The sequence below is a fragment of the Lepidochelys kempii genome, chromosome 15 (genome assembly GCF_965140285.1).
Source record: "Lepidochelys kempii isolate rLepKem1 chromosome 15, rLepKem1.hap1, whole genome shotgun sequence".
In the NCBI taxonomy this organism is placed as follows: domain Eukaryota; kingdom Metazoa; phylum Chordata; order Testudines; family Cheloniidae; genus Lepidochelys; species Lepidochelys kempii.
In genome coordinates this window covers 1229359-1255673 of record NC_136394.1, presented here as the reverse complement: position 1 = coordinate 1255673, position 26315 = coordinate 1229359, and the positions used below count along the sequence as shown (strand labels likewise).

General features: G+C 45.0%; 1 protein-coding gene and 1 long non-coding RNA gene across 13 annotated transcripts in view; one reads left to right on the top strand and one right to left on the bottom strand.

The window, feature by feature from the left end:
* MTMR3 (myotubularin related protein 3) overlaps positions 1–17873 on the bottom strand; it is a 241644-nt gene extending 223771 nt beyond the window's left edge. For 10 of the 12 annotated variants that reach the window (XR_012155157.2, XM_073313591.2, XM_073313593.2 and 7 more), the window contains exon 1: positions 17691–17873. The gene's annotated coding sequence lies outside the window, so the exon portion shown is untranslated. The other 2 variants (XM_073313592.2, XM_073313595.2) reach the window with 2 other exon arrangements.
* The window catches only part of LOC140898966 (uncharacterized), a 40995-nt gene continuing 31809 nt past the window's right edge, over positions 17130–26315 (top strand). The window contains exon 1 of the long non-coding RNA XR_012155170.1: positions 17130–17198. This is a non-coding gene — a long non-coding RNA (uncharacterized LOC140898966). The remainder of the gene's footprint in view (positions 17199–26315) is intronic.

Below are 26315 nucleotides of genomic sequence, written 5' to 3'. Positions count from 1 at the left end.
CTTTGTGTTCTGTTTGTTTCTCCTTGATGAAAACCCTGGCCCCTTGGTTCACTTTACTTCCCTATAAGCAAACCACCCTCCCCTCCCCCCTTCGATCACCGCTTGCAGAGGCGATAAAGTCATTGTTGCTTCAAATTCATGCATTCTTTCTTAATTCATCACACAAATAGGGGGATAACTGCCAAGGTAGCCTGGGAAGGGTGGGGAAGGAGGGAAGAACAAGGCCACACTGCACTTCAAAACTTATTGAATGCCAGCTTTCTGTTGCTTGGGCAGTCCTCTAGGGTGGAGTGGTTGGGTGCCCGGAGGCCCTCCCACTGTGTTCTTGGGCGTCTGGGTGAGGAGGCTATGGAACTTGGGGAGGAGGGCAGTTGGTTATGCAGGGGCTATAGCAGCAGTCTGTGCTCATGCTGCCTCTCCTGCACCTCAACCATACGCCAGAGCATCAGTTTGATCCTCCAGTAGCCTCAGCATTGACTCCTGCCTTCTGTCTGCAAGCTGACACTACCTATCATCTTGAACCCACCACTTATTATCTTCAACCTGCCACTTGTCCTCGCGTTCATATTGTGCTGTCCTGGACTCTAACATAGTCTGCCTCCATGCATTCTGCTGGACTCCTTCAGTGTGGGAGGACTGCATGAGCTCAGAGAACATTTCATCGCGAGTGTGTTTTTTTCACCTTCTAATCTTCGCTAGCCTGTGAGACGGAGATGATAGGGTGAGCGTTGAAACATTTGCAGCTGCGGGAGGGGGAAAAAAAAGGGAAAGTAGTAGTTAAAAAAATAAATTTTAGAGAACAATGGGTAGACTCTTTCAGGATGAACCTTCCTGTTAACAAAAAGAAAAGGAGTACTTGTGGCACCTTAGAGACTAACCAATTTATTTGTGCATAAGCTTTCGTGAGCTACAGCTCACTTCATGCTCAAATAAATTGGTTAGTCTCTAAGGTGCCACAACTGCTTCCTGTTAACATTACATAGCATATGTGTATTCAGTACAAGGTTGCATTTTGCCTCTTACATTGAGGGTCTGCCGGTTTGGTGTGAGATATCACACACGCAGGGCTGGCGGGCAACTGAATTCGGCTTGCAGACAGCCATGGTAAGCCACAGTCTTTTGGCTTCTTTAACCTTCATAACATGTGGGAATGGTTTCAAACAGCAGCGTCCTCATTTCCCATACCAAACAGCCATTGGGTTGGCCTTTTAAAATGGGCTGGCAATTTAAAAGGAGGGGCTGCGATTTTCGAGTTAACATGCAACATAAACCCAACTAAACCCCCACACACACAACCAATTCTCTGGGATGATCACTTCACCCCTCCTCCCACCGCGTGGCTAACAGCGGAGAAGATTTCTGTTTAGCCACAGACAAACAGCCCAGCAGGAACGGCCACCTCTGAATATCCCCTTAATAAAATTCCCCTATTTCAACCAGGTGACCATGAATGATATCACTCTGAGGATAACACAGAGAGATAAAGAATGGATGTTGCTTGAATGCCAGCAAACACCGGGACCATACACTGCCATGCTTTGTTATGCAATGATTCCAGACAACGTGCTACTGGCCTGGGGTGGTAAAGCGTCCTACACTGGAGGATGGAATAAGGCTGCCCTCCCCAGAAACCTTTTGCAAAGGCTTTGGGAGTACATCCAGGAGAGCTTTATAGAGATGTCCCTGGAGGATTTCCGCTTCGTCCCCAGACATGTTAACAGACTTTTCCAGTAGCTGTACTGGCTGCAAATTAATCATCAGACACGCTTGCTTTTAAATCATGTATTATATTTACAAAGCTACACTCACCAGAGGTCCCTTCTCCACCTGGCGGGTCCGGGAGCCCGCCTTGGGTGGGTTCGGGGGGTACTGGCTCCAGGTCCAGGGTGAGAAAAAGTTCCTGGCTCTCGGGGAAAACGTTTTCTCTGCTTGCTTGCTGTGCGCTATCATCTTCCTTGTCCCCAAAATGTGCATCCCTGTTGCATGATAATCCATTGACAGAGTCAAAGCACAGGGGTGGGGTAGTGGTGGCTGCACCCCCTAGAATGCAATGCAGCTCATCATAGAAGCGGCATGTCTGGGGCTCTGACTCTGAGCAGCCGTTTGCCTCTCTGGTTTTTCGGAAGGCTTGCCTGAGCTCCTTAAGTTTACGTGGCACTGCTGCAGGTCCCTGTTATAGCCTCAGTCCTTCATGCCCTTGGAGATTTTTTCAAATGTTTGGGCATCTCGTCTTTTGGAACGGAGTTCTGATAGCACAGATTCGTCTCCCCATACAGCGATCAGATCCCGTACCTCCCATTCGGTCCATGCTGGAGCTCTTTTGCAATTCTGGGACTACATCATGGTCACCTCTGCTGATGAGATCTGCACTCACCTGCAGCTTGCCAGGCTGGCCAAACAGGAAATGAGATTCAAAAGTTCACAGGCCTTTTCCTATCTACTTGGCCAGTGCATCTGAGTTGAGAGCGCTGTCCAGAGCAGTGCAATGGAGCACTCTAGGATAGCTCCCAGAGGCTAGTACCGTCGAATTGCGACAACAGTACACCAAATTCGACCTGGCAAGGTCGATTTCAGCGCTAATCCCCTCGTCGGGGGAGGAGTACAGAAATCGATTTTAAGAGCCCTTTAAGTCGAAGTAAATGGCTTCGTCATGTAGACGGGTGCAAGATTAAATCGATCTAACGCTGCTAAATTCAACCTAAACTCGTAGTGTAGACAGACCAGGGCTTAGTATAACAGTCCGGCTCTGTTGTAGATCTATTGCTCAGCCAAGAAACCCTGCCACTGCTCGGAGAATCTTCCCCTTCTGATACAGGTCAAGGAAAAACTTTTCAGCAAAGCTGCCTTTGGGACACAGTGCGTGCAGCTGAACCCAGTAGTCTCCCTCTTTGGAGCAATGGATTTTCATGAAAGTCACCTCTAGTCCTTCTTATAAACTTTAAGTAGGTTATTTTGAAGATTCGCAGTTCATTAATAGTGTAATGGCATTGAAAGTATTCAAAAGAGAACATGCTCTACACGTACTACACTGTAGCTAATTTGATTAGTTGTAACAAATCAGGGTTGACCTATGTGAATGCAGAGGTCTCAATCACCAACACTTGACCAGATAAATGCCCTAAATTATTTATTATAACCAGGCTGGCAGAGCTATGTGGCATCCCACATCTGTTTTTGGTATAAGTTTCAACACATTTGCCAATTCAAATTCAATGAACAGAGATGCCATTGGCACACTCTCCTAGATACAGTGCTGCCACAAGAGATTAAAGGAAGTGATCAAGCTGCTATGGGCCTCTTCTTCCAGGAACCACTTCTGAGAGCATGAGGAAGTCTGCTGGAAGTAAGGCTCCCGGTCCGCACATACCAGCACACCCTAGAGAAAAAACAACTATTTCTCCAGGATCTGCTACCAAAGCTGGAGGATGCCACAACTGGGCCCCAGTTCCATACTCAAGTTAAAGTGCTAAAAGGCGATGGTTACCCATCAAATAAAAGTCATTCAGACAGTGGATCAATTGGTGAAGACAGTTGCTTACTCCCTCTGTGCATCCAAAACTAAAACCTGAAAAGTTACCATTAATTTAATGTCAGTATCTGAGGATAAAAATGAAACTATGATCAGCCCATCTATGTACTGTGCAGATGAACCTGTACTTGTCTGTTTTTAAAATATATTAAAGGCCACAATAGGAACAGCAATCATGAATAGTTTGTTCTACACAATTATCTTCTGTGCAAATAAACTGCTCTTAAACTCCCTTCATGCCCTGTCCTTTGTTACTGTATTGTCAGTTCATGCTCTTAGTTTTGTTCATATTACCCTTTTGAATATAGCTTCATGTTAGCCACTTGATGAACACCTCAGTCATTAAGGTTTTGATCTCCTCTTTTCCTATTGGGGTTTTAAGTTGAGTGCATGATTGTGGGGAAAGTGACACTTCGGAGCCTTGCTTGCAGTTGTGCAGAAGCCCCAGGAAAGAATCCCAGTCTGTACGGTAGGGCAGACAAGGCTAAACCAGCAGACAATTTGCTGGGAGCTGACCTCAGCTCATGAACTCTCTGCTGCCTGGAACTCTGAGGAGGAATTTAAGACATACAGCCTCATGCAACTTCGGTACTATTGGTCACATAAGAGGAACTCCAGTGTGCTGCATGGTGACCTTCATCCCTCCCCTTCCACTCTACAAGGATAGCTTGGAAAACTATCATTTATCCCTATTCCCCTCCATAACTCAGTATTACAGATTCTTCAGTTTTAAATTCTTCCCCCCACTCCTCTGCAAGACAGTTCTGTCCTCTCCACATGGCTGGTAAGGAGCACTTCTATGTCTAAGGCCACAAATAGTGGTTGAGGGAGCTGTTCAATACCAGCTGGGGAATGGAAAAGCATTTAGAGGCCAAGGGTCTAATCGTCCTCACTACACACAGAAGAGGGAATATTTTTTTCCTTCCTAAAATTTTGCAATCCCACTTAAGTATAAAATTAATGCCACTAATATACATCTGATTTCCCAACCTCTCAGTTACAGCTCCTGCAGTATTATCCTCATTGCCCTTTTCTGTTATTGGAGAAGATATCAAAGTGAAACAGTATGTCCAAATGTATGTACACCACTCCAGGTTTCATCTCAGAATCAGATGGGTTAGAAGAGATGCCTAGCAGGACTCCATTCAGACAAATGGTTTTGTTAGCCTTTTTACATCAATCTCTTCTGGCCTCGGTTATGTTTCTCCACTATTTCAAGATGGGGGTCCATTAGTTTTCCTCGCATTATGAATTGTGACCACTTCACCAATGTACAAAAGATGAAAATATTCAATTTTTTTCACAAAATTCATAAAGCAACCCTGAGTATTAATTAGTCCAACACTAGGCTCTCTCACTCCCAGGGTACACAGCCCACAAAAGGGACATACTCTACAGTTTCCGTTATTAGCTAAGTTACAAATAGGCTTGGAAGATAGTTGGAATCCCCAAACCAAAAAAAAAAAAAAAAATCTAACTAAAAGTTATGTAAGCCTTACAGAGGAGAAAAGGACATCAAATCATTCTTTGGGAAAGAGAAAGATGGCACTGAGGTAGGGAGAGAATGTGGAACAGATAAAAACAAGGTCAGGGCAGAAGGATTTCAACAGAAGAGGTTGTTCAAGATGAATGTGATTGTACAATACAAGAGGCAAAGGCAAAAATGTGGGAGAGAAGAGGTCATATGTATGCAAGGTCAACATTACTTAGGACCTTGTAGGGGAAGACCAAGAACTTGAACTTAACTCAGTGGATGGTAGAAGCCTTTGAAAGGATTCAGATTGATGAGCTGGAAAAAATATGGAAGGAGAGAGAAAGCCTAGTAGTGGCATTTAAGCCTAGATAGTTCCTGATCAGAGGATCTCACAATCTTTGGTTTGTAAAGTGCTTAGCACAGTAGGATCCTGGTCTTATTAGGGTCCCTAGGTGCTACTGCAATACAAATAAAGCTAGAGACAGCATGGACAAAGTTATGCAGCAGGGAGAGACAAAAGGGGGGGATTTTGATAATGATGCACAGCAAGAAATGAGAACTTAAAACCTGAATGTATACAATTTAAAATAATAAAATTGTGAACAGGATGACAGTTTGCCCCCCATCCAGTAAGTACTGGGTAAAAAAATTTCAACCCCTGCTCGTGGCACTGTATGTATAGATTACTCACAAAGCTTCATCAAGAAAAAAGTTGCTGAAACAAAGCATGAGTATTCTGGTATATAGTATTCTTACAAATTCAGAAGCTGTTGCACACAGCTCATTAATGACATTTCTTCAAGACAAGCCTTTTCCTGTAGCAGTTAATATGTACATTGATTCACTGGATGGCTAGTTAAAATTCCAAGACACACCAGAAATCAGATGTAATGGTTTATCAAACATTTCTAAATGAATGAAAAGCCCAAGCCATTAAAAAAAATGGATGTTTATGAAAACAAAAAGGTAAGGATTTGTTTAAGGAGAAGGAGGGAATTCAGACAAACTTGTGAATAGCTTCATTTTTTAGATATATTAATCATTTAGTCAACAATAAAGCTGTGGCAACAGAATAGAGGAACAAGAGCAGAAGTACACTAAGCCCTCAAACTAGGATCTACCTCTACAAAATTGGGGATTATTTTCTGATCTCAAAGATCTCATCTGTGTGCAGAATTTCAGATGTTCACTTAATTCTGCATACCAGTTCCCCAAATAAAAATCTCATTTTCCAGTTCTGTCCCCAGTGATGGTCCAAAACAATCTAGAACTATATGAACATGGATCTCTGTTGCTACTGCAGTTTAGAGGCAAAGTGTTGATAGGACTACTTTTATTTGACAAAAAGTTACACTAAAGCTTGTGTTTTGAGACTAGTCTCCTAATCCCTCTAAACAGAATTTGATGCACATCCCCAACAAGTCAATATCGCACTATTCATATACATCGGAAGACAATCTGAAGAAAATATCACAGAAGAAACAGGAAGACTACACCAGCATCACCAGTAAGGAAGTTCATGACTACTCACACTGTTTTAAAGATAAACATAACACAAGGCAGTCTGCAGAGCTACAGAAGTTAAAAAAAAGAATAATGACAGAGAAATCTCTTTTTTAAAAAGGTGGGCGAGATCACTGAAAACCACAGCAACACATGATGGACAAGCAAGCAAGAAAGCCTAATTAGATATTTTCTTCCAAGTTTACCTGATGACTGTTTCTGTACTAGAGCCTGAAAGTCTACTTTAGATCTAGGTCCCTTGACTTCACGATTCCTTACTGCTTTCTAGTTACAATTTTACAGGTATTTTTGCGAACCTGTGAAGATTTCAATTGGCAGCATAGGAGCAAACTCACGAAACGTTTTAATTGATGTTTATATTTTAAAGTAGAAATTGAAACCAGGAGTCTATTTTCTATTTTACCCTATAACAATTTCATTTGATTTTGAGTCAAGACAACAACACTGTACACATTTCTTTTTATTGCTCAGTGATTGTGACGTTCCCCTGGTGTTATTCGGACCGGTGATCTGTTAGGCCACTCCAATCCTTGACTCTGGGAGGCACCCTTACCCTGCTCTGCTGCGAGAACCCCCAGTCCCGGGCTGTTCATGCACAACCTCTAGCTCAGTGGTGGACAAACTTTTTGGCCCAAGGGCCACATCTGGGTAGGGAAATTGCTTGCAGGACCATGAATGTAGGGCTGGGTCAGGGGGTTGGGGTGCAGGAGGGAGTGCGGTGTGCAGGAAGGGGGTCAGGGCAAGGGGATTGGGGTGCAGGAGGAAGTGCACAGTGCGGGAGGGAGCTGAGGGCTGGAGTGCAGAGTGCAGCAGGGGGCTCAGGGCAGGGGTTGGGGTGCAGGAGGAGTGCGGGGTGCAGCAGGGGGTTGAGGTGCAGGCAGAGACTCAAGGCAGGGAGTTGAGGTGCGGGTGCAGGAGGGCTTCGGGCTCCAGCCTGGTGCCACTTACCTGGAGCGGCTTCGGGGTAGCAGACGCATGCACCAGGGCCAGGGCAGGCTCCCTGCCTGCCTGCCCTGGCCCCGCGCCACAAAGCAGCCAGCAGCACATCCCTGCAGCTCCTGGGGGACGGGGAGGGGGGGAAGAGGGCTGAGCGTGCTGCCCTTGCCTGCGAGTACCTCCCCCGAAGCTCCCAGTGGCTGCGGTTCCCCGTTCCTGGCCAATGGGAGCTTCGGGGGAGGTATCCACAGGCAAGGGCAGCACACGGAGCCCTCTACCCCCCTCCCCCAGGGACGTGGTGCCGGCCACTTCTGAGAGTGGCGCAGGGCCCGTGGCGCCACGGGAGTGGCAATTCCGTGGGCCAGATCCAAAGCCCTGAGGGGCTGGATTCGGCCCCCAGGCCATAGTTTGCCCACCTAGCTGTCTGCTCTAGCATGTAAGCTGCTCACAGCTACTTGAGTGAGCACTTTTGGCCAGCCACTGCTTGGATTGTGCAACCTAATCACACTAGCCAATATCTCCACTCCCAGACACAACCCTAAGAACCTCCATCCTGCAGTGTCCAGTTGTTCCTGCTGGACGCTGCAAGCTTATATGAGTTTGTCAATGTTAACAAAAAAATTTATATGTATGAGGCTTGTTATCCCAAGGGGAGTCTCTGACACGCTTCCACCAAACTCACTGCTTCAGGGCAGAATAAACAAATTTATTAACTACAATGGATATAAACACTTAAAGCACAACAAGTCAGATTTGGTCAAATGAAATAAGATCAGCTTAGAATGTGTTTTGCTTTTAACACTTTCAACATCCTTACAAAACTTAGATGCTTCTCACCACAGGCTGGCTGGCTGCCCTTCAGTCAGGCTTGCCCCTTTGATCAGCGCTGGTGTGGTGTCTGTAGATGTAGGCGGAAGAGAGAGGAAGAGCATGGCAAACATCTCTTCCTTTTATCATGTCCCTTCTTCCCTCTTGGCTTTGCTCCCCACCTTTCAGAGTTAGGTGAGCATTACCTCATTGCAATCCCAAAATGACCAAAGGAAGGGGGGTGACTCACTCAGAGACTAACAGATCCTTTTGTTGTTGCCTAGGCCAGCATCCTTTGTTCCTGTGAGGCTGAGCTGGGCTTATCCCATACATGCCCTGATGAGGTGTGAACTACCTGGGCCTGTTTTAAAACATAATGACAGGTTTCAGAGTAACAGCCCTGTTAGTCTGTATTCGCAAAAGGAAAAGGAGGACTTGTGGCACCTTAGAGACTAACCAATTTATTAGAGCATAAGCTTTCGTGAGCTACAGCTCACTTCATCAGATGCATATCGTGGAAACTGCAGCAGACTTTATATATACACAAAGAATATGAACCAATACCTCCTCCCACCCCACTGTCCTGCTGGTAATAGCTTATCTAAAGTGATCATCAGGTGGGCCATTTCCAGCACAAATCCAGGTTTTCTCACCCTCCACCCCCCCACACAAATTCACTCTCCTGCTGGTGATAGCCCATCCAAAGTGACAACTCTTTACACAATGTGCATGACAATCAAGTTGGGCTATTTCCTGCACAAATCCAGGTTTTCTCACATCCCCCCCACCCCCATACACACACAAACTCACTCTCCTGCTGGTAATAGCTCATCCAAACTGACCACTCTTCAAGTTTAAATCCAAGTTAAACCAGAACATCTGGGGGGGGGGGGGGCGGGGGGGTAGGAAAAAACAAGAGGAAACAGGCTACCTTGCATAATGACTTAGCCACTCCAAGTCTCTATTTAAGCCTAAATTAATAGTATCCAATTTGCAAATGAATTCCAATTCAGCAGTTTCTCGCTGGAGTCTGGATTTGAAGTTTTTTTGTTTTAAGATAGCGACCTTCATGTCTGTGATTGCGTGACCAGGTCGCTATCTTAAAACAAAAAAACTTCAAATCCAGACTCCAGCGAGAAACTGCTGAATTGGAATTCATTTGCAAATTGGATACTATTAATTTAGGCTTAAATAGAGACTTGCAAATTGGATACTATTAATTTAGGCTTAAATAGAGACTTGGAGTGGCTAAGTCATTATGCAAGGTAGCCTGTTTCCTCTTGTTTTTTCCTACCCCCCCCCCAAGATGTTCTGGTTTAACTTGGATTTAAACTTGAAGAGTGGTCAGTTTGGATGAGCTATTACCAGCAGGAGAGTGAGTTTGTGTGTGTATGGGGGTGGGGGGGATGTGAGAAAACCTGGATTTGTGCAGGAAATGGCCCACCTGATGATCACTTTAGATAAGCTATTACCAGCAGGACAGTGGGGTGGGAGGAGGTATTGGTTCATATTCTCTGTGTATATATAAAGTCTGCTGCAGTTTCCACGATATGCATCTGATGAAGTGAGCTGTAGCTCACGAAAGCTTATGCTCTAATAAATTGGTTAGTCTCTAAGGTGCCACAAGTACTCCTTTTCCTTTTAAAACATAGAATCATAGATTATCAGGGTTGGAAGGGACCTCAGAAGGTCATCTAGTCCAACCCCCTGCTCAAAGCAGGACCAATCCCCGTGAGGACACATTTTCAGCCTCGTAATTATATACATTAAATTACAACCTATAACATTACTATAACAATGCTCAGCTCTTCATGAGCCTTCCGAAGACACCCGATGTTTGCATTGGATACCACAAAATCATATTATAAGGATGAACATGGGGGTTCAGGGGTTCCCCTTAGGTACAGAGCATCACAGTGATAAATCTCTTTTTAGAGGCATGTTTCATTACCACTAAAGGGACATATCAACGTAAAAAAAAAAAAATTAGTTAAGTAGTTTGAGGTACCATCCTTTGCCTCTGAACTCCCCTACGGTGTTTTACAATTATATTTTTCCTACTTCTATAATATTTTACTCTCCTCTACTCCTGTGTAAAAAGGCCAACCCCAAACACATACTGCACACAAATTTCTCTATTCCCAGTTCCACTAATATCTAATACTCTGATAAACTCCGACAACCACTTCAACATTTTTTCATTTTGAAGTGTCCTGTTACTATACTTTTCAATCCCAAGCTGTATCAAATTTAAATTCAAACTCAACTGTACAGTTTTAACCATAGGCAATTAGTTAATAGTCATTTATGGTCTGGTTCTGCTTGCCCATCCTCTTCCAAGAGCTTTTATAAAACTAAATCATGTTCAAAGAATCTCTTGTTAAAACAGTTTGAATGAATCCACAAACTGAATGCTATATTATCCGTTATAAATATGAGGTTAGTGATAGCATAGTTTCAGAGTCTCATTGAAGTACATATACATGTTCACTGAACCTTTAGAGACTATCAGAGTGCCAAAGCCAGGTTCTGTGGAGACTAACTTTGTTAATTTCCATATGTTTGATAAAACAGGATTTGTTTAAATTAGTTATTGCTCTTCAGTATTGTTATCCAAATAAATATTAATTTTGAGAGAACACTGAAGCGGGATTTATATGGTTCCAGTCAACAACCTGACCCACTGTTGCTAGATTTATGTGCCAACTCATCTGCTATTAACCTCAAATTCTGCAGGTCACAGATTTTGAATACCTTTTTCCAAGAATTGATGTGGATCTATACATTAGATTTTTGTATACTGGATTATGTTTAGTTACAGGCAAATTACACTTTTAATTGTTTTTAATAGAACGGAAATAAAAATGAAAGGAAACAGCTCTGTTCTTGGAACAGTGAAATGTCAGCATTTCTAAGAGAGGCAACTAAGGGAAGAGAGTAACAAAAACTAATTAAGACTCAAAAAGGCTAATTAAGATCTAGCCCTCCTCTCCCCAACACCCTAGCTTCCAAAATGACGATTCCAGGTCCCAGCACACAAGAAACTTGCCAAGAAATGGCAAGAAAAACGTGCAGACTTCTCCCAGAGACTAAGCTGAAGGATGATGAGGGATTCCTATCAAGTTACTGTCCCCTAGATCCTACTTAGGTGACTCTGCCTTTCATCTCAGCTTCTGGCCAGTAGGTGGGACATTTTAAGGCCTCCACACTGCTAGCCTGGCAGCATGAAGGGAGAATGAGTTATTTTCTTGTAGAACTTCCCTGACTGCTACATGAGTCTCCACCACTCTAAACCTCCACCTATTAACCTATTACCTATTAACAGTAAAAGGAAACAAATCTCTGTTACTCTACACTTCCTCCAGCCTCCATTGCCAAGTGCTGTGCTACTCATAGCTTTCCTGAGCAGCTGGAGCACAAAAAATTATTCTTGACAGTTTCCCAGCTGCTACACACAACAGCATGAATAGAAGTCTAGTCTCACTTTACTGGTTTCAGAGTAGCAGCCGTGTTAGTCTGTATTCGCAAAAAGAAAAGGAGTACTTGTGGCACCTTAGAGACTAACCAATTTATTGAGCATAAGCTTTCGTGAGCTACAGCTCACTTCAAAGCTTATGCTCAAATAAATTGGTTAGTCTCTAAGGTGCCACAAGTACTCCTTGTCTTCTAACTTTACTGTTCTTTGCCAGAACTACAAGCAGAGGTCCTGGGGCTTTCTGTAGTCTCAGGCAGATCACTGTGCCAGTCTATATTCAGTTTGCATTTGGAAGGTATATTTTGCCAGCATAAGGGCAGGAAATTTTCCACCCCACCCCAAAGAAGTTAAACCTTGAATTCTGATGTCTTCAGACCCATACTTGCCATGAAAAGCCTTTCACTGCCAAGTTAATTTTTCAAGTGTTTGAATTAGTACAAAACAACCCTTGTGTCTGTTGGCAACTACCCTCAACCTACCAGTAATTTTGTGACATCACACCAAAGATATCAAGTTCTTGATAACTAACAGTATTTGATTTCACCACACAGGGAATTACAGAGATAGAAGCATATTTCCTCAGTTCAATGCATACCCCATTGCAGTTTCCAGAGCAATACAAAGTTATATTTACAGTTTTCTGGGGATCACTGGTCAGGCTATTTTCTAAAGGGGTAAAGCTACAGCTGACTCTCAAACAAAATAAATTTGTCTGAAATCAATACTTGTCAGCCTCCAACTCTTCACACAATCTAAACAAAGCAGCTAGCAAAATATAAACGTTTGGCACAAAATAAAATTCAAATGCTGAATTTTTATGACTTGTTTTGTAGTAAGTGTAGACAAGTATAGTAAAGAACACGTGGGTGATATAAACACGGATACGTAAATCAAAATTTGTCTCTGAACCAAAGTAACACTTTATTAACTAAGATAACTACAGACAAAATTAAGAAGAAATCAGTGCATATCTACAAGGACTCATAAGAACCTTCAGGTCTAGCTTAAAATACCACCTCTTCTGATATAATCAGCAATATTGTACCAGTTGGAGTCACATGCCCTGGAATACAGGGTCTGTAATTTAAATTATCAAGAGATGTCATGTCTCTTCTTCATATCTGATAAGGTGATCCCATAAGCCTAACTGCAGTTTTGCTCTGAAAACACAATAGTATCAATTTTGCATTCCTCCTCAGCTTTGCATCCCTCCCTATACACCCAGTAAAGCTTTTTAAAATGCTCCACCCTTTCCATCCCCCTAGTAACAGAAATACCTTGTTTACCAGCACATGAAATGGCACAGCACTTACTGATCTTCCCTATCTAACTCTGGTAACATAGAAAATAGGAGCACCATACCCTGGCACTGCCCCCTTCACAGCAATAACCTGGCAAACCACCACACAGAACTGTTCCTTCCAGTCTCCTTAGACTCTTGGAGAAGTGCCTCTCTCCACCACGCTCAATGACATAAAAGATGATACTGTGATAATCTGGCATTTTACCTCTACCTTCAGCAACTTGGAGATACCCAATCTTCTGGAATGAGATACTGCTATTTTCAAACCCATCTAAATGGATTTCTATCAAGCTGCAACTACCACCAGCAAATTTAAAAATTTTATTAAAGCTAATGCTTAAAAAATGACATAGTACGTAGGTTGGGAAGAGTGTCTGTACATCTGGGTATAGTGCTTAGATTATCCACAAATACAACGTTAGTTTTTTAAATGTCATATGCTACATAGAGTACATAATCAGCAATAACCCAAATTTAGGTGAACAGATTTAACAGTTTGGAAATTAGAATCCAAATACTCAGGTATATCAATCATGAAAAGTTTGTACAGAGATTTGGTTGTGCAAAGCAAAATATATCAATGAGTGGAGATTGTCCCTCAGTAATTTGACAATTAGGTTGGTTGTCCATTTAGAAAATACAATCCATGAGGAATACTACACATCATTCACAGTCTGCACAACGACAGGTTTCAGAGTAACAGCCGTGTTAGTCTGTATTTGCAAAAAGAAAAGGAGTACTTGTGGCACCTTAGAGACTAACCAATTTATTTGAGCATAAGCTTTCGAGAGCTACAGCTCACTTCATCGGATGCATGTAGTGGAAAATACAGTGGGGAGATGTTATATACACAGAGAATATGAAACAATGGGTGTTACCATACACACTGTAACAAGAGTGATCAGGTAAGGTGAGCTATCACCAGCAGGAGAATGGGGCGGGGGGGGGGGGGGGGGGAACCTTTTGTAGTGATGATCAAGGTGGGCGATTTCCACCAGTTGACAAGAACATCTGAGGAACAGCTCTCCTGCTGGTAATAACTCACCTTACCTGATCAGTCTTGTTACAGTGTATATGGTAACACCCATTGTTTCATGCTCTCTATGTATATAAAATCTCCCCATTGCATTTTCCACTACACGCATCCGATGAAGTGAGGTGCAGCCCACGAAAGTCCATGCTCAAATAAATCTGTTAGTCTCTAAGGTGCCACAAGCACTCCCCCTCTTTTTACCCATCTTCAATTACACATCTTCTCTTGAAAAGTACACCAGCATAAACTTGTTTAAAGAATTTGCATTAGAAGGAACAAGGAGAGAACATTTCATAGCCAAGGTCTTCAGTCTGACAAGTCATGAATTAAGTTAGCATTTCCTAAAGCATGGGGCACACTTCCTGGGGACGGGGTCCAGAAGATGCGTAATTGAAGATGGGTAAAAAGAGGGGGAGTACTTGTGGCACCTTAGAGACTAACAGATTTATTTGAGCATGGACTTTCGTGGGCTGCAGCTCATTTCATCGGATGTGTGTAGTGGAAAATGCAGTGGGGAGATTTTAAATACATAGAGAGCATGAAACAATGGGTGTTACCATACACACTGTAAAAAGAGTGATCAGGTAAGGGGAGTTATTACCAGCAGGAGAGCTGTTCCTCAGATGTTTTTGTCAACTGCTGGAAATGGCCCACCTTGATCATCACTACAAAAGGTTCCCCCCGCCGCCCCGCTCTCCTGCTGGTGATAGCTCACCTTACCTGATCGCTCTTGTTACAGTGTGTATGGTAACACCCATTGTTTCATGTTCTCTGTGTATATAACATCTCCCCACTGTATTTTCCACTACATGCATCTGATGAAGTGAGCTGTAGCTCTCGAAAGCTTTTGCTCAAATAAATTGGTTAGTCTCTAAGGTGCCACAATTACTCCTTTTCAGTCTGCACAACATAATTCCCTGCATAAGAGGAAACCACTTAAACACTGGTCTTTGAATCTTTAAAGCAGTGTAACAATGCAGATGGGAGCTCCAGGGTACGATCATACATCAACACTTGAGAGAGAGAGAGAAATTTAGGCTTATGTTTTCAGGAAAAATAAGCAAGCTAAAGAACTAAATCCCTTTAGAGAATGTAGGAAGGGGGACTACATACCTAACTGCTAGAGAAACTCCATAACATACAGAAATACTAGAGCTTTATGTTAAAATGCTAAAAGAAAAGGAGGACTTGTGGCACCTTAGAGACTAACCAATTTATTAGAGCATAAGCTTTCGTGAGCTACAGCTCACTTCCTCAGATGAAGTGAGCTGTAGCTCACGAAAGCTTATGCTCTAATAAATTGGTTAGTCTCTAAGGTGCCACAAGTCCTCCTTTTCTTTTTGCGAATACAGACTAACACGGCTGTTACTCTGAAACCTGTTAAAATGCTAAACCAACATGACACATATTGTAATATTTGACATGAACTATTTTAGAGCTTCTCCCCCTCCCCAATCTTCTCTATTACCTGAGCTAAGGATAATCTGCAGGAGGCCCCAGTGTTTATAATTCAAAGCCAACCTCTCTGTCACTGCCTCTCCCAAAATCCATGTGGATCAGATGATACTCTCAGGACTGAGATGCCACAGCTACCTCTCAAGACTCAATCTGGAAGTGTCCCTTTCAAACCCAACCTCCCAAGAAAACAGAGCATTGCCCTTCCAAACACCACAGTAATTTAGCACTTGCCTCAGGAACAAGCAGTGGGCCACAATCCTGCGCCTCATATAAAATTCTAGAAGCATTCTCTCCTTTCCATCCCAAATGGCCCCTCACAATAGCACCCCATAAAATACCATAGTTCTGCACTTACATTCCTGTAGTCTGCTAATACTTTTTCCCAGCCACTCCCAAATATTCCCTCATCTACACCATCAGAACCAAGCTGTGCCACACACCCCACCACATCAACACTCCTTGATCTGATTCAGGAAGACAAGCAGGGGCCCTGTTCTTTCTTCTGAACCAAAACCTGCATCCCTACCACGTGTGCATGGATCATAGGCTTACCAAACAAGGGGAAAAGAGGGATATCTGCAGAGGTGGGGTGGAAGGAATGAAGGGAAAGCATGTCTTGTCAGGAAGAGGCAAATCGACACAAAGGTGATGTCTTAAGTGAAAGGGTTGAGGAACCTGACTTCTCCTCTCACCAGAGTGGCATCTACCATGTGGGGAACTTGGACATTTGATGGGAAAGTATGGGAGGTCTCTTGTGGGGAGGGAAGGGAAGGGAAGCCAAGTCCTGGCTCCCTCAAGGAAGAGGATGGGAGAAAGGACATCTCTGATACAGGAGAAGCTCAGGCTCCACAGTTCACACAGGCTCCCCACAGAGTGCAGGAGGTGGCTGCTTAGATTCCCCTGACACATGGGAACAGTTACCTCTGTTCAGGACAGTGGGAGAGGCAGTCAGGGCTCCACACACAGTAGGCAATAAAAACCTGAGCAACCCACACTTGAGCCTGGATCCGTGGTACAGCGGGGAAGCAAAGGGAGGAGAAATAGGCCCAATGCATAAAGAGGCACACACCAATCTCCCTCAAAAGCAGGGGTTTTCAACCAGGGATACATGTACCCCTAGTGGTATGCAAAGGTCTTCTGGGGGTACATCAACTCATCTAGATATTTGCCTAGTTTTACAACAGGCTGCATAAAAAGCACTAGCATTGTCAGTACAAACTAAAATTTCATAAAATGACTTGTTTAGACTGCTCTACAGTGTACCATACACTGAACTGTAGGTACAATATTAATATTCCAATTTATTTTATAATTATATGGTTAAATGAGAAAGTAAGCAATTTTTTTAGTAACAGTGTGCTGTGAGACGTCTGTATTTTTAGGTCTGGTTTTGTAAGCAAGTAGTTTTTTAAGTGAGGTGAAAGTTGGGGGTAGGTAAGACAAAGCCTCCAGAAAGGGGTACAGTAGCCTGGAAAGGTTGGGAGAGGCTCTGCTCTGCAGGAGGCATAGGCGTGTCTCTGCCACGTGGGAGGGAAGGAAGCCTGGACACCACCCACCTCTGCGCCCGGGGAAGGAGAAGCCCTCCGACCCCAGCGCAGGCGCGCACACAGGACGGAGGAGCTTGCAGAGCACGGGGAAAGCCAGGCGCGGAGAACCCCGGTGGGTTTTAAGGGACCCCAGGGCCGCTGCTGAAGGGATGCGGCCGGCCCGTGCCTCCCCGCTCCGCCAACCTTCCCTCAGAAGAGGCTCGCGGGGGCAGAGGAGAAGGCTCTGCCCGAGCCAGCCTCTCTCCCGCGCCGGCGGCGGGAGCGGGAGCCGAGGGGCAGCTCTGCCCGCGCCGCGGAGAACAAGCCCGAGCCGCCTGCGCGAGCCGAGACGCGGGGAGGGGCGTGCCCGTGCCGGGGCGAGCGGCAGCCTGGCTCGCACTCCGCGCCCGAGAGCGGGACGGGCGGGAGCCCAGGGCCCCGCGGGGTGGCGTGAGGGACGGACGAAGAAGCGAGGGCCCGAGCCTGGCCCGCAGCTCCCGGCCCCCGCGAGGAGCCCGCTGCGCCGCCGCTGACAGCCCGGGAAGCTCCCTCCCCTGCCAGGCCCGGCCCCGGCGGCCGCCAGGCGGTGCAGGCCCCGCGCTGCCCCAGCCGCGTGTCCCCTTACCGTGCGACGGGGCATGGCGCGGAGCGCCCCGGGGCACGGCCGCCTGCCTGAGGCGGGAGCGACGGGTCCGGGTCGCCTGGCTCCTCTGCGCGGCCAGCGCCTCCTCACAAGCACAACAACATGGCGGCCGCACAGCGCGCGGGCACGGGCGCGCGCGGCCAGGGCGAGGGGCGGGGCCGGCGGCGCGCGCGCGCGCGCTCCCCCCGCCCCGGCCGGCGGCCCCCGGCCCGGTCCCGCGCAGCGGCGCGTCAGGCGCCGGCCGCTGAGCCCCGCGCTCCCCCGGCGGAGCCGCTGCGGCGAGCGGCGTTCGTGATGGGAGGGGAAAGCGGGGGCTCCGGCGCCGAGCGCGACGGAGGCCGGTCTCCTCAGGAGCCGGGCGGGGCCTTCGCTCGCCGCGGCGCCCTCTGCGGGGCCGGGAGCTTCGCGTCCCGCGCCCGCGGAGCTGCTCGAGCGGGCGTCCGCCCCGGCCCCGCCTGTGGAGACCCCGAGCTCCGCGTGCCGGAGCGTTCCCGCCGCCCCGCTGGCTCCGGCCAGCGAGATGCAAACGCCCGGGTCCGTGGTTGGCGGATCCTTCGCGCCGCAGAAACCACCCTGCGGAGAGCCAGGGGGCTGAGCGCGAAGGGCGGCGCTGGGCTCCCCTCCGCCTGGGGTCAGGAGTGACGTCTCCTCCGCTGGGTCTCCAGCGCCCCAAATCCCTGAGTGGGGGAAACCTATCGCAAGAGTCACTACAGGTTTGCAAGATGGGCTCTCCTCTCCCCTCTTTCATGTATGGCACAGAGCAGGGGTTCTCAAACTGGGGGTCGCGAGGTTATTACATGGGAAAGTCAGGCGCTGTCAGCCTCCACCCCAAACCTGCTTTGCCTCCAGCATTTATAATGGTGGAAAATATAAATTAACACTCTTTTATAGAAGGGGGTTGCACTCAGAAGCTTGCTATGTGAAAGGGGTCCCCAGTACAAAAGTTTGAGAACCGCTGCCATGTAACATCAGTCCTATCGTTCTGTCTCCATAACTTTTCCACCATCACTGGACACACACACACATTACAAACCAGTTGAAACAGTCTCCTTTGCCATGAGGCCTACAAAACCCCTCAATAATAGTCAGGCAGCTGGTGTGCTGTAGCCACTACTCATCATGCTGACCAGTTACCAGCTCATTGCTTTCTGGTCTCTACCTGCTATCTTACATAAATGCTTCAGGATAGAGGGTCTTATGTTTGTATAAGTGTCTAGTACAATCAGCTCTACAAATAAGTGATGGCTATTGTGAGAAGAGGCTAGGGGTTTTATCAATTTCCCCAGCATATTAAACAAAATCTCTGTCTCTGAACAATCTGCAAGACGTGGATACAAATAAAATAAAGTTAACTGTAAATTGCGAAATACAAAGTTTAGAAGTAACTGCTTGCTGGTGGAAGGTGCTGGACCAAGAGCTTTGGAACCTGCCTACTCAATTGACAGCCTTCCCCTAACTTGCCCTATTTAGTCCTCACCCCTCCAAGGTAGAAAGAGGAATTCTGTTTCCACAGCTTAGTTCAAGTCTTTCCTTCTCTGTAGAACTCTAAAGAAGGGGTTATTTGTGTTTGGTTTTGTAATATAGACACCTATACAAGATATAAACTTGAGACCCACATTTCACAGAGGATGATAAATGATGAACAAAGAGCGGATAGTAATGACCTTCAGACAATTAAACCAGATCTGAATTAGAACTTTGTTAAGGCTCTTGACTGAAACCAGTGTTGGTCCCCAAGCCATTAAATCCCCACCAAAGGTACTCGTACCAGGCTGTCGTCCTGTGAGCCCGTTTCCAAAAAGTCCTTCAGCCAAAAAGAATTCCAGGCAACCTATGGAAAGAAAATAAACAGGTTCTTCTTAGGCTGGTAGAAAACACTTCTACAGTTCCCTCTTCCAGGACCAGACAAGCAATTTCAAAATCACCTTTCCTCTAAGGAAAAGGTTCAGACAACTTAACCTCCCTGCCCCTTTCCTTTCCTTATGGGTTGGAGTGGGAGGAAGGAGAAACCTGTACTCATCCTTTCTTCAGGATTAAGGCTACAAAATCCCAAAGTCCCTTTCCTCTGGGATTAAAGTGAACAAATGAAGTAGTTGCTTCAGAGACCCTTTCCCCATCACAGGAGCTGTTTGACTCAGCTGCCAAGCAATTCATTTCTCCTTCCTCCTTTCAGAACCACCAGGCTGGTCTCCTGGAAGGTTAATGGACTCCAGCTGATTTTGATCTTTGCTTATTAACCCTTGCCTCCCAGAATAGAATCATAGGCCTTGTCTACATGGGGAAAGGTTTATTTAAGAAAGAAGTACTAGAAACAAGAGAGAATGATGGAAATAAATGGCTACAAGGCAAAACACATCAAATGCAAATCTGGATCTACACTTACCAATCATTTCCTTTCCTGACTAATAAAGTAGATTTCCCCCAAAAAGCTCAGTTAGGCTATTTCTACACTACAGCCTATGCTGGCAAAACTTGTGTCACTCAGGGGTGTCAATAAACCACCCCCCTGAGCGACATAAGTTACTCCGACATAAGTGCACGTGCACACAATGCTATGTCGGCAGGACAGCTTGCAATTTTTAACACCTCATTCCTTGCAGAGGATCTTTCTCCCTCCTCTCTTACATTGAAACAGATTTTTGTTTCTATTCGTAGACAGAGTAAACCCCCGCCTTTTTGTAAAGATTATTTTCTACCTTCAAGAAAAGGAGTACTAGTGGCACCTTAGAGACTAACCAATTTATTTGAGCATAAGCATATGCATCCGATGAAGTGAGCTGTAGCTCACGAAAGCTTGTGCTCAAATAAATTGGTTAGTCTCTAAGGTGCCACAAGTACTCCTTTTCTTTTTGCGAATACAGACTAACATGGCTGCTACTCTGAAACCTTTCTACCTTCAAGAGCTTTCAACTATTTCCAGTTGTTTCTGGTTTTCCATTGAAAATCTTGGGATTGAGAAGGGCTAAACAATTGAGCCTTACATTGCATTACTTGGTAAAGAGGGCCAGGTGACAACTCCCTCCTGCCTGAATGGGCTGTCATCGAGACACATTATCCCCTGGTGACTAATTTTTACTCCCAGACAGTCCCTAAAGCATACTTTCAATATAAATACATTATTCCTTAAATATTACCCATACATACATATCACAATGATTATGAATCTTGACAAATTAAGAAGTTTCTGTAGATCCCTTACATATTACTCTTTACAGGTAAATATCCTGTAAGACATGTGTTTGGTGTAGTGAGTTTGTCAGGTCTGAGGTGAGAGTTGTTTGCAAAGGACAGGAGACCCTTTGCCTAAATGCTTCTGTGTCACTATGGGTCCTTTAATGTAGCAAAGAAGAGCTAATGGCTTGAAGTTGAAGCTGGACAAATTCAGACAGGAAATAAGATGTAAATTTTTAACAGTGATGGTAATTAACCATTGGAACAACTTATCAAGGGTTTCAGAGTAACAGCCATGTTAGTCTGTATTCGCAAAAAGAAAAGGAGTACTAGTGGCACCTTAGAGACTAACCAATTTATTTGAGCATAAGCTTTCGTGAGCTACAGCTCACTTCATCGGATGCATACTGTGGAAACTGCAGAAGACATTATATACACAGAGACCATGAAACAATACCTCCTCCCACCCCACTCTCCTGCTGGTAATAGCTTATCTAAAGTGATCACTCTCCCTACAATGTGCATGATAATCAAGTTGGGCCATTTCCAGCACAAATCCAGGTTTTCTCACCATCCACCCCCCCCACACACACACACACACAAACTCACTCTCCTGCTGGTAATAGCCCATCCAAAGTGACCACTCTCCCTACAATGTGCATGATAATCAAGGTGGGCCATTTCCAGCACAAATCCAGGTTTTCTCACTCCCCCCACACACACACACACACAAACTCACTCTCCTACTGGTAATAGCTTATCCAAACTGACCACTCTCCTTACAATGTGTATGATAATCAAGGTGGGCCATTTCCAGCATAAATCCAAGTTTAACAAGAACGTCTGGGGGGGGGGTAGGAAAAACCAAGGGGAAATAGGCTACCTTGCATAATGACTTAGCCACTCCCAGTCTCTATTTAAGCCTAAATTAATAGTATCCAATTTGCAAATGAATTCCAATTCAGCAGTTTCGTGCTGGAGTCTGGATTTGAAGTTTTTTTGTTTTAAGATAGCGACCTTCATGTCTGTAATTGCGTGACCAGAGAGATTGAAGTGTTCTCCGACTGGTTTATGAATGTTATAATACTTGACATCTGATTTGTGTCCATTTATTCTTTTACGTAGAGACTGTCCTGTTTGACCAATGTCCATGGCAGAGGGGCATTGCTGGCACATGATGGCATATATCACATTGGTGGATGTGCAGGTGAACGAGCCTCTGATAGTGTGGCTGATGTTATTAGGCCCCTGTGATGGTGTCCCCTGAATAGATATGTGGGCACAGTTGGCAACGGGCTTTGTTGCAAGGATAGGTTCCTGGGTTAGTGGTTCTGTTGTGTGGTATGTGATTGTTGGTGAGTATTTGCTTCAGGTTGGGGGGCTGTCTGTAGCAAGGACTGGCCTGTCTCCCAAGATTTGTGAGAGCGTTGGGTCATCCTTCAGGTTGTAGTTGGGGACTGAAGGTGACGGCTAGTGGCGTTCTGTTATTTACTTTGTTAGGCCTGTCCTGTAGTAGGTGACTTCTGGCTCTATCAATCTGTTTCTTCACTTCCGCGGGTGGGTATTGTAGTTGTAAGAATGCTTGATAGAGATCTTGTAGGTGTTTGTCTCTGTCTGAGGGGTTGAAGCAAATGCGGTTGTATCGCAGAGCTTGGCTGTAGACGATGGATCGTGTGGTGTGGTCAGGGTGAAAGCTGGAGGCATGTAGGTAGGAATAGCGGTCAGTAGGTTTCCGGTATAGGGTGGTGTTTATGTGACCGTTGTTTATTAGCACTGTAGTGTCCAGGAAGTGGATCTCTTGTGTGGACTGGACCAGGCTGAGGTTGATGGTGGGAAGGAAATTGTTGAAATCATGGTGGAATTCCTCAAGGGCTTCTTTTCCATGGGTCCAGATGATGAAGATGTCATCAATATAGCGCAAGTAGAGTAGGGGCGTTTGGGGACGAGAGCTGAGGAAGCATTGTTCTAAATCAGCCACAAAGTTCAGCCCTCTACACCAACATTCCACACAAAGGTGGACTACAAGCCGTCAAGAACACTATCCCCGATAATGTCACGGCTAACCTGGTGGCTGAACTTTGTGACTTTGTCCTTACCCATAACTATTTTACATTTGGGGACAATGTATACCTTCAGATCAGCGGCACTGCTATGGGTACCCGCATGGCCCCACAGTATGCCAACATTTTTATGGCTGATTTAGAACAATGCTTCCTCAGCTCCCATCCCCCTAACACATCTATGCTACTTGCACTATATTGATGACATCTTCATCATCTGGACCCATGGAAAAGAAGCCCTTGAGGAATTCCACCATGATTTCAACAATTTCCATCCCACCATGAACCTCAGCCTGGTCCAGTCCATACAAGAGATCCACTTCCTGGACACTACAGTGCTAATAAACAATAGTCACATAAACACCACCCTATACTGGAAACCTACTGACCGCTATTCCTACCGACATACCTCCAGCTTTCACCCTGACCACACCACACAATCCATCGTCTACAGCCAAGCTCTGCGATACAACCGCATTTGCTCCAACCCCTCAGACAGAGACAAACACCTACAAGATCTCTATCAAGCATTCTTACAACTACAATACCCACCTGCGGAAGTGAAGAAACAGATTGATAGAGCCAGAAGAGTTCCCAGAAGTCACCTACTACAGGACAGGCCTAACAAAGAAAATAACAGAACGCCACTAGCCGTCACCTTCAGCCCCCAACTAAAACCCCTCCAACATATTATTAAGGATCTACAACCTATCCTGAAGGATGACCCAACACTCTCACAAATCTTGGGAGACAGGCCAGTCCTTGCTACAGACAGCCCCCCAACCTGAAGCAAATACTCACCAACAACCACATACCACACAACAGAACCACTAACCCAGGAACCTATCCTTGCAACAAAGCCCGTTGCCAACTGTGCCCACATATCTATTCAGGGGACACCATCACAGGGGCCTAATAACATCAGCCGCACTATCAGAGACTCGTTCACCTGCACATCCACCAATGTGATATATGCCATCATGTGCCAGCAATGCCCCTCTGCCATGGACATTGGTCAAACAGGACAGTCTCTACGTAAAAGAATAAATGGACACAAATCAGATGTCAAGAATTATAACATTCATAAACCAGTCGGAGAACACTTCAATCTCTCTGGTCACGCAATTACAGACATGAAGGTCGCTATCTTAAAACAAAAAAACTTCAAATCCAGACTCCAGCGAGAAACTGCTGAATTGGAATTCATTTGCAAATTGGATACTATTAATTTAGGCTTAAATAGAGACTGGGAGTGGCTAAGTCATTATGCAAGGTAGCCTATTTCCCCTTGGTTTTTCCTACCCCACCCCCCAGACATTCTGGTTAAACTTGGATTTATGCTGGAAATGGCCCACCTTGATTATCATACACATTGTAAGGAGAGGTTTCAGAGGAACAGCCGTGTTAGTCTGTATTCGCAAAAAGAAAAGGAGTACTTGTGGCACCTTAGAGACTAACCAATTTATTTGAGCATGAGCTTTCGTGAGCTACAGCTCACTTCTGCTGCAGTTTCCACGGTAAACATCTGATGAAGTGAGCTGTAGCTCACGAAAGCTCATGCTCAAATAAATTGGTTAGTCTCTAAGGTGCCACAAGTACTCCTTTTCTTATTGTAAGGAGAGCGGTCAGTTTGGATAAGCTATTACCAGCAGGAGAGTGAGTTTTTGTGTGTGTGTTTGGGGGGGGGGGGGGGCGAGAAAACCTGGATTTGTGCTGGAAATGGCCCAACTTGATTTTCATACACATTGTAAGGAGGGTGGTCACTTTGGATAAGCTATTGCCAGCAGGAGAGTGAGTTTGTGTGTGTGGTTTTTGGAAAAAAAAAAGGGGGGGGGGAGAAAACCTGGATTTGTGCTGGATATGGCCCACCTTGATTATCATACACATTGTAAGGAGAGTGATCACTTTAGATAAGCTATTACCAGCAGGAGAGTGGGGTGGGAGGAGGTATTGTTTCATGGTCTCTGTGTATATAATGTCTTCTGCAGTTTCCACTGTATGCATCCGATGAAGTGAGCTGTAGCTCACGAAAGCTTATGCTCAAATAAAGTGGTTAGTCTCTAAGGTGCCACAAGTACTCCTTTTCTTTTTGCGAATACAGACTAACGGCTGTTACTCTGAAACCTAACCATTCAGTAACACTCTTCTTTTATTTTACTAATAAATCTTTAGTTTACTAAGGATTGGCTGACAGCATGATATTTGGGTAAGATCTGCTATACATATGGACCTGGGGATACGTGTGTGATCCTTTGGATTAGTGAATGTCTCATATGGTGAATTTGGTTTTCAATAACTTCTGACTACATTAGACCTTTTTGCTTAGATAGGAGCTAAGGATTGGAATGCCTAAAGGAGACTGTGTTTGGCTAATTGTTAACGACTGTGATAGTACAGAAGCTCTTTTGATACTGGTTTGGTGACTGTAATTACAGAATAAACCACCAGTTTTGGGAGATTGCCTGCCATGTTTCTTGCTGGCTGACCTGAGTATGGCATTCTCAGTGTGGCCCATCCAGGCACCTGGTCACAGCACCTTCTACCAATGTGCTTATAACAATCAATAACATACTACTAAAAACTGTAACATCTTGGAACGTCTATTAACCCTTTATAACCTATTTAGGAATGTACCATTAACATAAAGACCAAAAAGGAAAAAGTAGGGCAAAGGTTAAAAATGGTGAGGCCTTGGGCTGCAACGATTTGTTATAATTATTATCATTATTTTTCAGCAGCTTAAAAAATTTGATGACCAATTCTCACTACTTTGTAATTTAATGTCAGGGTTAGAATCTTTTAGAGATTACACTGCAATTTTTCTTTAGTCATTTTATAACTCCTGAGTTTCTCATTTATATGCTACATTTTCAATTTGTTTATACCTAACATCCGGTTCCTACTCCCGAGGTTCTCTGACCTAACCATAACCAGCACAAGTCCAGCCGAGTTCTGCAAACACTCCATTGTTTCCCTTTGAAAAAGAGGGGATGACAAGTACACAGTTGCCTTGTTTACATGCAAGGAGGAAGGTCATGTGGCCCACAACTAAAGATAGTATGAGTTAAGGAAAAGCACATTAACAGATCTCTTCAGGGAACGTACAGTAAATGAGGCTTGTCTTTTAAACAGCACCAGCGTTGTCATTTGGGAGCTTCCGTCAGACTTTGAGACAAAGCAGAAACTTTGGAAAACTTCATTCCTTTCAAGAAACAGAACATCATACTGTAACTCACATGAGAGACACAGAGACAGAAAGAGACTGACCTCAAGTAGTTGCATTCCTGGGGAAGGTCCGGTATTTCAAGCCTCCTCTTGGAGCTTGTCACATTTCTTGAAATGAAAATGCTGCTTTTGTGCCTCATCACCAGCCAAG